We start from the raw sequence: 17,269 nt of genomic DNA on the forward strand, positions 1-17,269 counted from the left end.
AAAGTTGCATACATTGCGCTCACCTAGTATGCACCGATTACAATTGGGAACAATGAAATGCTAATGAGGTATCAGACAATATACATCGAAGTATATAACGAAAAGCTAATGAGGAATCAGAATTCATGTGAAGTCTGAATGTTTTATTAACAAAAGGGCGCACAATGGCAAAACAATATCCTTATTAGTTGCACATGGTATATAAAGTGTCAAAATGTTTTCTGCCGAAGAACATGGGTACATAACTACGCATATATTATGGACGGTCCTCCATGTTCCGTGAATGTGGCATCACAACCAAACCTAGTTGTGTAAGCATCCTAGTTCTTTGGGTATTCTCTTGCACCGAATATGGTCGATCCAACTCTTACATTTGTGCCGCCCATTTCAATCTGCTCACAAATACAAACAATAAATGACATTAGTAATGCAGTTAACGTCTGTTCTCTCTTTGTAACCGTTGATGAGTAATCAAGCATCCCAATTGTCATCAAACCAGAAAACACGAGATTCAGGCAGTTCAATTTGACATGCTTTGCTAATTCGACACATCCCGGGGGATCTACGCCGAATTTTGCTGCAAAATGGAAACAGTTTCAGAACTAGTGATGCTCATGGACAGTACTGCTCTGCTATCATACAGCAAAACTGGTCAATTCGCAATACTGACCGCAGGTTTGAACATTCAGAAGCTACATCATAACAAGCTCAAAGTTGTATCTTTCAGACTTCAGAGATACAACATATACTAGAGATCAAGTTCACAATTGTTTTAGGAAAGGAAACTAGAGTGCTCACATTCTTCTCCACTGGTGTTCACTTGGACCAAGACCTTAAGAGACTTTCTCCCCAAGTCAGCTACCATCCGATCAAGACGGTTAGCAATCTGAAAGAATGTATATTTCGTTCGATCTAGTTACGATGCAAAATTGAGAATCTGAAAAGACAGCACGGTGAATAAAATTGTAACATGACTATTCTTTTCTAACTTTTAAGTGATGTAGCATGATATTGCTATAGAGAATATGATAAATATGAAGCTCTATGTCAACATGAACTGAATATATATTAAGAACTGGTATATCCAGATCGGAAGTAAAAACAAGTTCTACTAGGCTGCTGCCTGCTGAATGCAGATATGCATGAAGACTGAAAAAAAGAATACTTTTTTTTCCTTTTCTCTGCCTTAATCAGTTAATCTGCAAAGGAGATATTCTAACTAGACAAACTATGAAACTAATGTGACTGACTTACTGATGTGTGAGCACCTCAAATTTTAGTATTTAATGAAAGCAGAATGCAATGCAGTGAAGAAATTAACCCCAAGAAAGGATTAAATTGATCATATACCTTCTCATCATCTACACTCTCAACCATGTCAAGATTTGGCACACCAGCTAATTAGTAAAAGAAAAGAATTGTTAGCTCAATATTTAACTGAAAGCAGAAAACACGTTAGACATCCAACCTCTGCATAAAATTTAACTTGTTCGACACATGATAAGTAATAGCATGTTGTACCAGTATAGAAGAAATTTAACGCATTATGCTTCTTTGCAACAGTAAATATTAAGGATAGAACAAATGTGACATCAATAGAAAATCTAGCATGGTATAATATAACATACAACTATCTAGGGAATAGCAGAACCTAAGCAACTGACAGTTAAGAGTAATACTGACAAGCCTGTCTCTGGCAGAATGTGTGAACTAGAAAACAGATACTCTCGTGCGCTTTTTTACTTGTCATAATAGTGCAGAACCACAATCAAATTTTCGTAATTTTGACCACAAATAAGTATATATTACTAACAAGAAAATTATAACAATGCATTTTCCATGAAGAGTACTTCAATATCTTTACTTCTAATAAATTTTCCAAACTTATAACTAGAAAAAGTAATAAATGGAGACATTTAGTGGCGACCGAGATGATCTCCTAAATGACAAGTAAAAAATAATGGAGGTAGTACTAACCAAGTAGGGCCTTCGCCTTGTTACTTTGCAGATTTCCAATGAAGTGCCACTCAATATCCTCAGGAAGCTACAACAAGACAGCACATGATTAGATAATTATATGGCAGAAAAAGGTTTCATGGACTAGGAAGGAAGCATGTCCAGCGAGACCTTGGCGCACCATGAAAGCATATAAAAATGGGGACCGCTAAATGTTCAGAAATATCCTCAAAACACAATGAATAGTAGTCAACTTTCAACTGTTACTACAAAACTATGACCAAATTTCGGACCTAGATTGTTCTAAAATTTAAAAAGCTGAGAAAGCAGCAGACTACTTACTCATGTTAACATGAAGAGAGAGGACTTCAGCGAACTTTGACTACTGCCACCATATGCTTATCGTGGTTATCAATTGTAGTACAAATGATACATTGAAGACTAACAAAGCTTCTATAATTTACAAGGAGCAAACAAAGCGAACATGGATATTTGGAATTACCTACAAATAATATGTACACGTTGCGTAGTTGAACTTAAGACATGAGATCACTAGCAACAAAATTATCACCATTTGGAGCTACAATATCTGCTGCGTAAACGACAAGCGACTGTAAGGGTAAACGCTACCGTATCCATGTGATTACCGCTGTGCTGAACAAATTGCACAAGATTCCATCAATTAATTGCACACCAGCACAATCTTGTATGAAGGAGGACGCCCATGGCTATGGATCTCTCATCTCTCGATTCCAATGCTAATGACACAGTTGTGAGAACTCAGTTCACGTAGCTCAACAATGAGCTGAATTCACAATCTGCTGTCTTCGATTCTACGTTCTAATTGGAAATTCGCAGAGAGAGAATTAAGAAAAGGCGAGAACTTCTCGGCGGGGTAAGCAACCGGGGGAGCAATCCCACCTGGGGCGCCTTGTCGAGGAGCTCCTGGACGTAGTTCTCGCCGAAGCAGCGGTGGCCCGCGTCGTAGACGCCGCGGATGACGGACACCAGCTTCGTCTTGCTCGCCGCCACCACGCCGCACCGACCCCGGCGCACGCCCCGCCTGCGCCGCCGCCTGCTGCGCGCGCGACAGCACCGACCGCAGCGCCGCCGCGGCGGCCACGGACGCCATCTCCGCCTACGCCGAGGCCGCCGCCAATGATCCGCCCTCCAACGTGGCCACCGTAGACACCGCCACCGCCGCCGAGTTCTGATTCCTCTGTGCAGTTCGACGCTTTTCGAGCGGCCTGTATTTATCTTTTCTTCTTTTTAGAAAAATACATATTTATTTCTTTTTTTTCTTTCGGTGGAGATGCTCGGTGCTTGGCAGCTTGGGAATGGTGCTCTACAGGGTTCCTGCCGTGTTGGTGTAAAACAAGGAAGTAAATTATATAAGATACAGATGAAAAAAAATATATAAGATTTATATCTATATCATTTATTCTTGATTCAGTGGTCTTTGTGTGCGTGTTTTTTTAGTGAATGACACATGTCGATGTCTATTAAAGTTCTAAGATATGATCAAATTTTATATAATTTGCTTCCATCTGACAGGGTCATTTGAAATAAAGATTATGCAAACGTCTACTTCTTTCATTCTTTCTTTCTCGTGTAAAAAAAATATGAAAATAAAATGTTGACAAACCTTAGGAAAAGAATTGCAGCTACGGAGCTAAATTGCCTCCATCGGTGAGCAAATGAACTCTTTTCTAAGAAAGAAACTACAACTATTCCTTATAGCTCTGTTACGACTATATTAAAAAAACCTTTGGTTCAAGTGTGAGCATGATTCCAGTCATTCAATTGTGAGTAGTGTAGGAATTGTGCATAAATGGCTGCACATGTAATATGGCTCGTGAAAAAAGCAACTTACTTATGTTGCCGTGATAGTGCAAAAATAACTCGTTTTATAAGATTATTCGTGGTGCCCATCCGATTCGATATATTATCTCTGGATGATATCATATAGACTAAATATACTATATGTTGACTACATACATGTGCTTTCTAAATAAGATCATATAGGCTACACATATAATATGTTAACACATATCCCTAACCTCACTTATCAATACTATATATTAAAGCTAATTGAAGCGATTCTAGGGTCAAGAATACTGTTTATGTGATCCTATGTACGCGCGTGTACTGCGACAACAACATAACAGAAGTTTTTTGGGGCAGCTGGTAACTGTCCGATAATGTCAATTCCCCACCGCATTAATGGCCAGACGGGTGGCATGAGCTGTGTCTTTGTGGAAGTCCTGTGTGAACCCTTTGCCAAGTACTGACACTTCACACAGCTTTGGACTATGTACTCCACATTAGAGATCATCTTTAGCCAAAAGAATCCTTACCTGAATGCTTTTCCAACGAGCGCTCGAGTGCCGATATGTGATCCACATAGTCCTCCGTGTATTTCTCTCAGCAAGTTTTGCCGCTCTACTTGGGATATGCATCGTAACATCAGTGCATAAACTCCCATCTTGTACAAGTCAGCACCCATAATTTTGTAGTTTCTGGCTCTTTGCGCTATACATTTCGCCTCGACATTATCTTCGAGCTCGTAGTAGCCGTGAAGGTGGGCCATTATAGGGGAGCGCCAATCTTCGCTCTCAATTATAGCGACCGAGAGTGTCATCCGCATAGGGGCCTCTACAACTGTGTCGGAGGATTAACTCCAGTTGCAGGGATCCTGAGAGACCCCTTTTTAGAGATTCGGCCGGGGGGATGATCCTGAATACGTTCGTCGGAGAAATAAATGGGAATGAATGCAACTGCCGGTGGTGGGGGTGTTGATCTAGTGCAAGAAGAAGTAAATGCACCGGAATTTAGACAGGTTTGGGCCGCATGGAGGTGTAATACCCTACTCCTGTATGGATACTATAACTGTCCCGAGGAAGTCCCTTAAGGATGTTGCGGGTTACAAGAATGTTGGTCTATCTAAGAGCTTGAGGCTCCTTGTTCTTCGGCTGGGACTGGGCTCAGCCTTCCTCACAGTGTTTTCTTGCGCTGTGTTCCTGTCTATCCGTTACCTCTAACCGTCTTCTTCAGCTCTGCTCTTTTCACTTGGTCTCGGTTTTGCTATTCTTCATCTCTTGTTCTCCGTTTGTGCCACCGGCTGCTTTAAGTACCCGCCGGCCGCGACATGCCCCGAACGGAAGGAGGGGGCACGAGTTCCGAGACGCCATAAATGGAAAGGGCGTCATCATTTCCTCTGGACGAAGTGACCGGGGGTGGAAAATGCGTCGCACGCCAGGTCATCCGTCACCATAAATGCCCTGGCAACGGACGCCGTGGAGAGGGCCCACCGGGCAGCTGCAGAGCAACCCGGCGTGCCCGCCCTGTCTTGTTCCCCTGCCACAGCAGTACGGCAGACGGAACGCCTTGGTCCTTACGACGTTATCCCGAGACAAGCCGGATGGCACAGGATGGGGCCCGTGCGATTAATAACCCCACGCCTCTCTGCCAAAACATGGCAGGAACTGACGCTGAGCGCGGCGGGAGTAGTTGGAGGCGACAGGCCACGCACGCTCATTAAATACGGCCTCGGGCCTTTGACTGGTTGACACCTCATCGGTAGGCCCCTCGGGGGTCTTTCTGGGTCGTCGGGGTACCGAGTGCTCGGGGGTATTGTTCACATCCCTGAGCACTCTCTCCCGAGAATGCCTTTCCTTGTCCTCGGGGTGCCGAGTGCTCGGGGGTACTGTTCACCTCCCCGAGAACTTTCTCCCGAGCACACTGGTACGGACCCTCGGGGAACTGAGTGCTCGGGGGCTGCCACATGCAGCCCCGAGCACTCTCTCCCGAGCACTCTTGTACGGATCCTCGGGGAACCGAGTGCTCAGGGGCTGCCGCACGCAGCCCGAGCACTCTCTCCCGGAACTTAGCTCTCCTGATCGTCGGGGGACTAGGGTGCTCGGGGGTGACCGTACACCTCCCCGAGCACTTTCTTCCCGGTACTTGGAATCCGTGGATCATCGGGGAACTGGGATACTCGGGGGCCACCGACTGTGGCCCCGAGCATCTTCTCTCGGGACTTGACCTTTTCTCATCCTACAGGAGAGACCTCGCGGGATGGCGCCATGTGGCGGATGGCTGGCTTGGCCTCGGGATTCGGGGACCTCCGGTTCCTGATACACCAACAGTAGCCCCCGGGCCCATTGGCAGGCGATGGCCCAGAGACTGCGGATGGGCCCTTCGTTGCGGACGAGGCCGAAGCCTGCGCGGACGCCACGTGGCGAGCTTTCAGGAGGTGGTCCCTTCGGTCCTGGCCTTCGGTACGGCCCAACGGGGAGCTGAATGGACACGCGTCCACACAACTCCCGAAGGGCATGACAACGGGACGGGCGATGCATGATGACAGAGCAGGCGGCACGCGCGGCAGCCGCGCAAATCGAGGAAAATACGCCTGGCAACCGCTGACACCGCACGACCTGTGGGAGACTCGCCTGGCGGTTGCGTCGATCGAGGAAAACGTCCCACCGAGTGTGCTGTGGCAGGAGTCGTTTGAATTCCCTGAGGTATAAAAGAAGGAGGGGAGCGAACCGCCCTCCTCTTTACTCCATCTCGTGATCCAGCCCCTGCTTTCTTCATGCTCTTGAGCCCTTAGACTCTCCCTAGGTGATCAGAGCACATCCCCTTCTCCACCGTCTAGACCATCTCCCGCCCCGACGAAATGCCGAGAGCTGGAGGAAGCCACCGCGACAGGACTCCCGATGGCGTGCTGTCGGAGTCTCGCCTATCGAACGAAGAGGCGGCGGGGAAGATCCGGAAGTTGTTGGTCCCCGAGGGTCAGCAGGGGGCCCTGGTGGTGACGTCCGCGAGCTTCCCGCCGGCGACGACCCGCCCGGGGCGCATCGTCCTGTTCACCTCCTTTGTGGCGACCGGGCTGGTGCAGCCGTTCTCCACGTTCTTTCTTCAAATCCTCGACACCTACGGGATTCAGCTGCTGCACCTGAGCCCCAATTCGGTCGTCATCCTGGCGGTCTTCGCCCACTTCTGCGAGATGTTCGTGGGAGTGCCGCCATCGGTGACACTCTTCCGGCATTTCTTCGCGCTGCGATCTGCCGGGAAGAAGAGGGGCTTCTCCACCGCGAACGTCGCGGGGTGCTGCAGCTTCTGGTTGAGGGACGGCCTGGGGGAGCGATACATCCCCCAGGAGCTGCGAAGCAAGTGGGAGGAATGGCGGCGCGATTGGTTCTACGTCGACCCCCACGACCGTCTCACCTTGCCGGAGGTGGCGGCGGAGCTCCAGAAGGTGACCTGGGAGGTGCCGCCGCCGACGAACGCGCGGCTGGAGCCGGTCTTGGAGCGCATCGGGTTCCTGCGCGACGCCAGGCTCACCTCGGTGATGGTGGTGGCGGACTTCCTGCGTCGCCGCTTGGCGCCCCTGCGGGAGCGGGCCCGGCCTTGCTGGCTCTACACCGGCCCTGAGGACATCACCCGAACCCAGATCGGCGAGAATTGGGACCTGGGCACGGCAGAGTTGGGGGGGCATGCTCCGGGTGGTGACCGGGGTGGATGAGCTGAGCCGGGCGGAGCTTCCGTGGAAAGAAATGGCGCTCTGCGCCAATCCCGAGCGGGTGGCGATCCAGGCGAAGCTGCCGGAGTTCGACGCCAGGGGTTGGTCGACCGGCCGAGGCGCCGGAGTCCCGAGACCACCGATATCCCCGGGTTGGATGAGGCGGCCGGCGAGGAGGCCGCAAGCGGTCCGGCACGGACTGGTGGCCCGGGCGCCGTGAACGGCGAGCCGCAGGCCAGCAGTGGGGCTGCTGCGGGCAGCAGCCGCCGCACCTGAGGAGGAGACACCGCCGGCAGCGGGGCGGCGCCGGCGCCGGGGGAAGCACCCCCGGCTCTTTATTCCTGTGCCAGAGTCCCCGCCGTCGCCGTTGCCAGGCGAGGGGGGAAGCCGGGTCGGCCAGCCGTCTAGGGTGGGGCCGTCGGCGGGGGCGGCATCTGCGGTTCTGGAACCGCACTTTGATCTGCTTGGGCCCGATCCGGCGCACGGAGACCACGCGGCGGCCCCGCAGTCCCCCCGGCGGAAGAGAAGGAGGGAGGACTCCGGGCCAGCGCCATCGAGCCCGGAGTTCAGGATTCCGGCAGCAAGACAACCACGTAAGTTTCGTCCTTCATTCTTTCTTGGGCGTGCTTTGCCCGAACTAAGTCCTGGACTTTGATCTTGTTCTTCTCCTGCAGGCCGCCTACGGGCGCCGCTGAGAGCTAGGGGCGGCCGGAGGCGCCGAGGCCGGTGCCAGCCCCCGAGCCGAGCGCGCCCGAGCCGAGCGCACTAGCGGAGCCAGGGCTGGCAAGTGCGGCGGCGGAGATGGGGCCAGCGGACACGGTGGCGGAGACGGGGCCGACGGACGCAGCGGCGGAGCCGGAGCGAGCGGATGCGGCGACGGAGCTGGGGCCAGCGGATGCGGCGGTCGAGAAGGGGCTGGCGGATGCGGCGACCGAGATAAAGACGTAGCCGCCGCCCGAGCGTCCGGCGCCGTCCGAGCCCGCCCCAAGCGCGCCGAGCGCGGGGCGGGTGACCGCGTGGCAGTTTTCGGGGACCCGAGCCCCCCGGGGGAGTCTCGTAGGGGACCCAGCGCCCAGCCGCCGCCCAGCCAACCCGCCGAACCTCTCCCAGTCGTGCTTGGGAGCGCCCGGGAGGTGATCGGGCGGCTGGAGGCGGGCGTAGCGGAGGAGATGGCGTGGCGAGAGGCGGAGTGCGCCGCTCTGGCCATGGAAAGAGCGCAGCTCGCCGCGACGCGTGCCGCCAATGAGGATGAGCGGCGCGCCATGGAGGAGGGCTGGAAGGCCTTGGAGGAGGCCCGCGCGGAGGTCGCGTGAGAGCGGAAGGCTCTGGAGGACACCCGCGCGGAGGTCGTGCGGGAGCGGGAAGACGCCGCCCGCCTGGCCGAGGCATCGCGGCAGCAGGCCGCCGAGGCCCTTGCCAGGGAGAGGCAGGCGCAGGAGCGGGAGAAGGCGGAGGTGAACCGCGAGAGGGCAGCAGAGGCCGTCCAGGCTGACCTAGCTCGCCAGAAGGGCGAGGTCGACCGGACCCGCGCCGACCTCCAATACTGGGTAGAGGAGCTCTAGCACGTCGAAGGGGATCTCCAACTCCGGGAGGAGGACGTCGCAATCCGGGAGACCGACGCCGATATAACGGTGACGGACTTGGGCGCCCGGGAGGATCTGCTGGCCCGCCGGGAGGCGGAGGCTGTCGATGCGGCGGCGGCCACTGCTGCCTGGGAGGAGCGGATCGCCAAGTCTGAGGCGGAACTGGCCGCCCGCGAGCAGGCCTTGTCCATCCTGGCAGGGCAGGTAAAGCTGGCCGCGGACCATGCACCCGGCGCCGGCTCTGCTGGCGCGGTCGGGGGCCAGGGGCTCGAGGAGCGGTTGCGGCTCGCGAAGGAGGAGCTCGAGGCCGCCTCGGTTGCACGGGCCAGCCTGCAGCTGATGCTGGAGGACACCCTCCGGCGGATGCAGCGGTCCGTGGCGGCGGCCGGACTCGGGCAACTTATCGTGGAGACAAAGGGGGGAGGCCCTGACCGGTATGCCCTAGGCTTCCAGCAGGTCTGCGAGCGCCTCGAGGCGCTGCCCTGGGCCGTCCAGGAACTCGCCGCCCGGGAGGGGCGTGGCTTGGCCCAAGCAGTGGCCGAACACGTCCTGGCTTGCTACCGGAGCTGAGACCCGAACTTCCCGCTGGAGCCGGCTCAGGAAGGGGTGGTTGAAGCCGAGGAGGAGGCCGCCCGGGAGGCAGTTCGGAGCACCGCCACCGCGGTGGCGGCCGGTTTCAAGCGGGAGGTGCCGCCACCCCCAGTCCCGAGGAGCGGTAACGAAGGCTCCGACTTCGACTCTGACTAGGCTTTTGTAGTAGTTTTTTTCTTCTTCTTTTCTTTTTGACTTGATGTAAATATGGGAGTGATCCCTCAGAACAGCTATCCTTCTTTGTGAATATAATGGAAGCCTTTCTTTGGGGTCGCAACTCCAGTATTCCTATGAGTGCTTAGTGTAGTTTCCACTGTTTTCACTTGATGCCCCGAGGAGTACTCAGTCGGACCGACCCCGACCTTTCTTTCCCCGAGAACGAAGTCACCCTGACCGTCCTTCTCGGTGCGTTCAGCCCTCGAGCCCTCGCGAGTCCGCAACGGCTAAGTCAAAAGACAAAGGAACGAACTTCCTTGCTCGGGAGATAGATCGATTCAGCACGGAGCACGCCATGACCGGTGAACACTTTTCCACCTTGCGACCACTCAGTCAGCAGACTGGAGACACGCGCGGGCGGGAATGCGACCAAGAGTCCCCATGGTTCGGTGGTGCCCGGGCTTAGGACGGACCGGACCGAGCACCGACAGCCCGCCCTTGAGGCCTAGGCTCCGGACTACTCGAGCAGCTCGAGCGATAGGATTACCCAGGGCGCCCAGGGACTCGGTAGTGCTCGGTGTCCTAAAAGCGGGCCGAACACCACGACCACCATGAAAGACTTCGATCGGACATTACCGCACGTACGGTACACCTTTCTACGGACCGTTCTGTCATTCTAGGAAAAAGTGGACACGTGGTAGGGTTTTGTGCGCGAGGAGACCATCTCACCGGGCAGATTAGAATACAAGGGCCCCCGAGGACGACTCGGGAACAAAATTTTATTGAATTTAAATTCCTCTGAATTTAACCACTCACCGGACAGCTGTCAGCCTTTTGGCCGACCGATCCAGGAGGGGCATGCGCTCCGAGCTCAGGGTGCCCGTGAACTTGGTTCCCACGGCCAGGGCGCCCGAGCACCAGGGGGCGCGTGAGGAGCCCGGGTTTGAGCGATCTCGACCACTCACTTTTGAGCGGTAGGACCACCCGAGGACCCTTGGGCCGAGCAGCGACCTGGGCACTGAGGCCCTCGCGGTCGAGCTGCTTTTGGTTTTGATTGTTGATCTGCGACTTGAGAAAAAATAGATAAATTCTTTGTTTGGTGCGCTCTGTTAGTGCGGTACTCATTGTAGACTGCTCTCGTTTTCGACCTGAGACCTCTCGAATACCCAGATCGGGGGACAAGAGCAGACAGAGGCATAACCCATAGGTCCTATGGTTCGGTGGCGCCCAGGTATGACAAACCGGACCGAGCACCGACAGCCCGCCCATGGGGCCTAGGCTCCGGACTACTCGAGCAGCTCAAGCGATAGGATTACCCGAGAACCCCAGGGGCTCGGTAGTGCCCTGGAGCCTGCCACGACACCGAACACCACAGCCTACCACAACAGACGTAAGCCAGCGGCAACTGCCCGCGCGCATACCGATCGAGATTCTTTTATCAGCGGGGAAAAAGAGAAAGCAAACTTTTCTCGCACAATCGAGCATCTCACCAGACAGATTAAACATATGGAATCCAGAAAAACAAAATTGACATATGATTGCACATTAACATTCATACTATATTGACAATTTTTTTACAAGGTTGGGTGACTTACCCAGTTAGTGGTAGCCCCCGGTCAACTTGGGCTGGGGGAAGCGCCCGGCCTGGTTGATCTGAGCTACGAGCATGGCCATCTACGGGTAGAACTTGCGCAGGTGCTCGATGTTCCACGGGTTGGGGAAAGGTTGCCCGTCTTTTGCAGCCAGCCGAAAGGAGCCTTCTCGCAGGACGCCGATCACGGTAAAGGGGCCTTCCCACATAGGGGACAGCTTGTTCCTTCCTTCGCGCGACTGGACGCGTCGGAGAACTAAATCCCCCACCTCGAGAGATCGGGCCCGGACATGGCGCTGATGGTAGCGCCGCAGATTTTGCTGGTAGCGGGCTGCCCGGACGGCGGCACGCCGCCGGCGCTCCTCCAAGTAGTCGACATCGTCGCGCCTCTGCTGCTCCTGTTTGCCTTCAGAGTAGGCTTGCACCCGAGTGGAGCCTATAGTGAGCTCGGAGGGGAGGACCGTCTCAGCGCCGTACACGAGGAAGAAAGGAGTCTCCCCGGTAGCGCGGCTTGGCATGGTCCGGTTGGCCCATAGCACGGCAGGCAGCTCATCGACCCACCCCTTTCCGTGCTTTGTGAGCACATCGTAGGTCCGAGTTTTGAGCCCCTTCAGTATCTCCGCGTTGGCGCGCTCAACCTGCCCGTTGCTCCGAGGATGAGCGACGGAGGCGAAGCAGAGCTTGATGCCGAGGTCTTCGCAGTAGTCCCCGAACAGGGCACTTGTGAACTGAGTGTCGTTGTCGGTGATGATCCGGTTCGGGACACCAAAGCGACTGGTGATGCCGCGGATAAACTGGAGCGCCGTGTTCTTGGTCATCTTGATGACTGAGACCGCCTCCGGCCACTTGGTGAACTTGTCGATGGCGACGTAGAGGTACTCATAGCCCCCGATTGCTTGGGGGAATGGACCCAGAATGTCCAGCCCCAGACCGCGAAAGGCCATGATAGGGGATGGTGTGAAGAGCCTGAGCTGGTTGGTGAATCTGCTTTGCATGGAACTGGCACGCTCTGCAGCGCTGAACCAGCTCAGAAGCATCCTGGAGAGCTGTAGGCCAGTAGAAACCTTGCCGGAAGGCCTTCCCGACCAGCGTGCGGAACGATGCATGGCCACCGCACTCGCCCTCGTGGATCTCAGCGAGAAGCTCGCCGCCTTCTGCCCAGGAGATGCATTTCAGGAGAATACCGCCTGCGCTACGCCGGTAGAGATCCCCATCTATTATGGCATAGCATTTGGACTGCCGAGCAACTCTTTCGGCAGATGCCTCATCCCCGGGGAGGAACTTTTCCTTCAAGTACCCTCGGATGTCGTCCATCCACGAGGCATCTTGAGAACATTCAGCAAGCGCAGTGCACTCGCTGGACGGCGGCACCCTGACAGGGCTTCCCACTGAGGGCGCCGCCGGGGTCCCCTGAATTGAGTTCGAGGTTTCCCCTTCGCCCTGTTCGGCAGGCAGGACGGAAGGCCGTGTGAATCTTTCTTCAAAGACTCCGGCAGGTACGCGCGCACGGGAGGAGGCCAGGCGGGAGAGGTCGTTAGCTAGAGCGTTGTCGCGGCGAGGGATGTACCGCAGCTCCAGGCCGTCGAAGCGCTTCTCCAGCTTACTGACTGCCGCCACGTATGCCGCCATTTGAGGATCCGTGCACTGGTACTCTTTGGATACCTGGTTGACCACCAGCTGGGAGTCTCCCTTGACCAGGAGGCGACGAATCCCGAGGCCCACCACAGCTCGGAGGCCAGCGATGAGACCTTCATATTCCGCCATGTTGTTGGATGCGCGGAACTGCAGCTGCACGATGTACCGGAGTTCTTCACCCGTTGGGGAGGTGAGAACCACTCCGGCCCTCGCGCCTTTCAGTGAGAGGAAACTGTCGAAATGCATGATCCAGTACCCGGGCGCATCGTGCCCGGGATATGCAGAGATTTCTACTGGGGCGACCTCGGAGACTTGCGTCCACTCTGCCACGAAGTCAGAGAGTGCCTGGCTTTTGATCGCCTAGTGGCTGGCAAAGTGCAGGTTGAACTCCGCCAGCTCCACCGCCCATTTGACTACACGCCCAGTGCCTTCTCGGTTCCAGAGGATGGGCCCCAATGGGTACGTGGTAACCACCGAGACCTTGTGCACTTGGAAGTAGTGGCGCAGCTTCCGGGAAGCGATGAGCACGGCGTAGAGCAGCTTCTGAGCCTGGGGGTACCTTGTTTTGGCCTCCCGGAGGACTTTACTGACGAAGTACACCGGTCGCTGTACCCGACGGGCCCGGACCGCGGCCTCACCCGAGGGGCTGTGACAGCCCCCAGGCTCGGCGACGCGGTCGGGGCTGACCGGGTGCTCGGGCTCTACTCCCTGGTCGGGAGGAGCTGAGTGCTCGGGCTCGACCCCCTGCTCGGGGGGAGCCAACTACTCGGGCTCGACCCTCTGCTCGGGGGGAGCCGCGAGGATGGGGGAGTGCCCGGGGGCGGCCGGGAGCTGGGACCCAGCACCTGGCCCCACGCACTCGTCGCGCTCCACCACCAGCACCATGCTTATGACCTGAGGAGTGGCCGATACGTAGAGCAGCAGTGGCTCGCCTTCGGACGGAGCCACCAGTACGGGTGGTGAGGTGAGATATTTCTTCAGATCGCGGAAGGCCTGCTCGGCCTCCAGCGTCCAGTCGAAATGACCGGTCTTCTTCAGAAGCTTGAAGAGGGGGAGCCCCCGCTCCCCAAGTTTGGAGATGAAGCGCCCGAGGGCCGCCATGCAGCCGCCGAGACGCTGAACCTCTTTGAGTCGAGCCGGGGGTCGCATCTGCTCGATGGCCCGGATCTTCTCTGGATTGGCCTCGATCCCTCAGTTGGAAACCAAGAAACCGAGGAGCTTGTCCGCAGGTACCCCAAAGACACACTTCTCGGGGTTGAGCTTCAGGCGGGTAGTGCGGAGACTATTGAAAGTCTCGGCAAGGTCTTCGAGCAGGGTGGCACAGTCTCGGGACTTGACCACGAGATCATCGATATAGGCCTCGACGTTGCGGCCAACCTGCGAATCAAGGGTGATGCGGATAGCGCTCTGGAAAGAAGACCCAGCGTTGCGCAAACCAAAGGGCATCGACATATAGCAATAAGTCCCTACCGGGGTGGTGAAAGCAGTTTTTTCTTCATCCTCTACGGCTATGCAAATATGGTGATAACCAGAGTTTGCATCTAAAAAACACAAAAGATCACATCCCGCGGTTGCGTCTACAATCTGATCTATGCGGGGCAAAGGAAAAGGATCTTTAGGGCAAGCCTTGTTTAGATCGGTGTAGTCCACGCACATGCGGAGCTTGCCGTTGGCCTTCGGGACGATAACTGGATTCGCCAGCCACTCAGGATGGAGGACTTCTCGGATAAATCCGGCGTCAAGGAGCTTGCTGGCTTGCTCCCGGATGAATTCCTGACGCTCGGTCGCCTGCCGCTGGACCTTCTGCTTCACTGACTGCGTCCGGACGCACAGCCAAGTGGTGCTCGATCACCTCCCGAGGGATCCCGGGCATGTCAGACTGTTGCCATACAAACACGTCGGCGTTATCCCGGAGGAAGGTGACGAGCGCGCTTTCCTATTTGCCGTCCAGGTCACCGCCGATTCAGATGACCTGGGAGGCATCTTTGCCCACCATGATCTCCTTTGTAGGAACGGAGGCGTCGGCGGCGAGTCGGGGTTTGGATGAAGAGGGTCCCGGGCCCCCTGGACAGCCTTCGACCTCGGCCTGAGCTGAGACCAAGGCCAGGTATGACTGCTCGGCGCAGGAGACGGCACCGCCAGAGTCGGCAGTCACGGAGATGGGGCCTGCTGGGCCCGGCATCTTGACCGTGAGATACGCATAGTGCGCAGCCATCATGAACTTTGTGAGCGCCGGACGCCCGAGGATGGCGTTGTAGGGGAGGGGGAGCTCCACGACGTCGAAGAGGACGTTCTCCGTGCGGAAGTTGTCCCGACTCCCGAAGGTCACGAGTAGCTCGACCTGCCCGAGAGGCAGGGAGTGTCCGGGTGTCACCCCGCAGAACGGAAGCGACGGCTTTAGGCGCCTGGAGGGCACCTGCAGCTTCTCGAAGGCCTCCTTGGAGAGGAGGTTGAGGCCTGCGCCCCTGTCGATCAGCACTCTGCCGACCCTTACTTTTCCAACGAGCGCTCGAGTGCCGATATGTGATCCACATAGTCCTCCGTGTATTTCTCTCAGCAAGTTTTGCCGCTCTACTTGGGATATGCATCGTAGCATCAGTGCATAAACTCCCATCTTGTACAAGTCAGCACCCATAATTTTGTAGTTTCTGGCTCTTTGCGCTATACATTTCGTCTCGACATTATCTTCGAGTTCGTAGTAGCCGTGAAGGTGGGCCATTATAGGGGAGCGCGAATCTTCGCTCTCAATTATAGCGACCGAGAGTGTCGTCCGCATAGGGGCCTCGACAACTGTGTCGGAGGATTAACTCCAGTCGCAGGGATCCCGAGAGACCCCTTTTTAGAGATTCGGCCGGGGGGATGATCCTGAATACATTCGTCGGAGAAATAAATGGGAATGAATGCAACTGCCGGTGGTGGGGGTGTTGACCTAGTGCAAGAATAAGTAAATGCACCAGAATTTAGACAGGTTTGGGCCGCACGGGGGCGTAATACCCTACTCCTGTATGGATACTATAACTGTCCCGAGGAAGTCCCTTAAGAATGTTGCGGGTTACAAGAATGTTGGTCTATCTAAGAGCTTGAGGCTCCTTGTTCTTCGGCTAGGACTGGGCTCAGCCTTCCTCACAGTGTTTTCTTGCGCTGTGTTCTTGTCTATCCGTTACCTCTAACTGTCTGCTTTAGCTCTGCTCTTTTCACTTGGTCTCGGTTTTGCTATTCTTCGTCTCTTGTTCTCCGTTTGTGCTGCCGGCTGCTTTAAGTACCCGCCGGCCGCGACATGCCCCAAACGAAAGGAGGGGGCACGAGTTCCGAGACGCTATAAATGGAAAGGGCGTCATCATTTCCTCTGGACGAAGTGACCGGGGGTGGAAAATGCGTCGCACGCCTGGTCATCCATCACCATAAATGCCCTGGCAACAGGCGCCGTGGAGAGGGCCCACCGGGCAGCTGCAAAGCAACCCGGCGTGCCCGCCCTGTCTTGTTCCCCTACCACAGCAGCGCGGCAGACGGAACGCCTTGGTCCTTACGACGTTATCCCGAGACAAGCCGGATGGCACGGGACGGGACCCGTGCAGAAACTGACGCTGAGCGCGGCGGGAGCAGTTGGAGGCGACAGGCCACGCACGCTCATTAAATGTGGCCTCGGGCCTTTGATTGGTTGACACCTCATCGGTAGGCCCCTCGTGGGTCTTTCTGGGTCGTCGGGGTACCGAGTGCTCGGGGGTACTGTTCACATCCCAGAGCACTCTCTCCCGAGAATGCCTTTCCTTGTCCTCGGGGTGCCGAGTGCTCGGGGGTACTGTTCACCTCCCCGAGCACTTTCTCCCGAGCACTCTGGTACGAACCCTCGGGGAACCGAGTGCTCGGGGGCTGCCGCACGCAGCCCCGAGCACTCTCTCCCGGAACTTAGCTCTCCTGATCGTCGAGGGACTAGGGTGCTCGGGGGTGACTGTACACCTCCCTGAGCACTTTCTTCCCGGTACTTGGAATCCGTAGATCATCGGGAAACTGGGGTACTCGGGGGCCACCGACTGTGGCCCCGAGCACCTTCTCCTGGGACTTGACCTTTTCTCATCCTACAGGAGAGACCTCGCGGGATGGCGCCATGTGACGGATGCCTGGCCTGACCTCGGGATTCGGGGACCCCCGGTTCCTGATACACCGACAAACTGGCATCTTTAATTTCTGATAAAACAAATCTGGTGGTATTGGCAGATTTTGTGCCACCTTCTT

At 55.7% G+C, this 17,269-nt stretch overlaps 1 pseudogene; it reads right to left on the minus strand.

Moving 5' to 3' along the window:
- Positions 1 to 122: 122 nt before the first annotated feature.
- LOC133928447 (uncharacterized) lies at positions 123 to 3,254 on the minus strand (annotated as a pseudogene).
- Between the last annotated feature and the right edge of the window lie 14,015 nt (positions 3,255 to 17,269).

This window comes from Phragmites australis, chromosome 9 (assembly GCF_958298935.1).
Source record: "Phragmites australis chromosome 9, lpPhrAust1.1, whole genome shotgun sequence".
Lineage (NCBI taxonomy): Eukaryota > Viridiplantae > Streptophyta > Magnoliopsida > Poales > Poaceae > Phragmites > Phragmites australis.